At 52.1% G+C, this 735-nt stretch overlaps 1 protein-coding gene across 1 annotated transcript in view; it reads right to left on the bottom strand.

Annotated features, from left to right (window-relative positions):
• Nucleotides 1–735, bottom strand: part of LOC119582018 (ecdysone-induced protein 74EF-like) — a gene marked incomplete at its 5' end in the record, with an annotated part of 12,442 nt that overhangs the window by 9,531 nt on the left and 2,176 nt on the right.

Here is a 735-nt window from a genome sequence, read left to right as displayed (position 1 = left end):
AATTAATTCGTTCAAGACAATAATTTTGTTTGTTCTTTGGAATTATTTGTTTTTCATTAGCAGCTTCCCCGGTCACCCGACCCGGTCTTGGTCTAAGCCTCCCACTTTAGTCAAGGTCGAGTTACCAGGTCACAAGTGTCAACAGCAAGACTTTACCGAGTCCGTGGCATCCGAGATCTGGCCTGCTCTCTCCTTACCCTTTCGCAAACCCTGTCCTTTCTCTTTACTCGTACCCTTTCACCTCCTTCATCCATTCCCATTTAGACCCTCTTCTTACTATCTGCTCTTCCTCCTTCTCTTCTACACCGCCGCCCGTTCCTTCTTCTCCTTTTCATCCTCAATTAACGATCGCAGTTAGATAATACTCGCGCCCTTGAGTTGGAGTTAGCAAGGAGGCGCAGCGATCTCGACATGGCTTGTCTCGCTCCTGAGGGCTTACAGTCAAGCGCCGCTCTTTCCCTTCAGAGCGCGCCTTTCAACGCCCACGCGCCCGCCGCGACGAGACACTCAGGGAAACGAGATTTCGGCTTCCCTTTCTCCTCTTTCTTTCTCTAGGTCTAAACCCATCTCCCATCTATCGACACAGCTCATGTTACACTGGCCCTGGCTCCTCGCCGCCCATTAGGAGCCTGTGGAACAATGGAGTGTGCGTGGACTGCCGCACTCTTTGCCCCATCATAAAAAGCCAAATGTCACGGCGAGGCGCCCCATCCGATTCCAGGGCCCATCAGGGCT

This window comes from Penaeus monodon, chromosome 15, assembly GCF_015228065.2.
Source record: "Penaeus monodon isolate SGIC_2016 chromosome 15, NSTDA_Pmon_1, whole genome shotgun sequence".
Classification (NCBI taxonomy): Eukaryota; Metazoa; Arthropoda; class Malacostraca; order Decapoda; family Penaeidae; genus Penaeus; species Penaeus monodon.
Note: the sequence above shows the minus strand (reverse complement) of the source record. Positions and strands in the feature narration are given on the sequence as shown.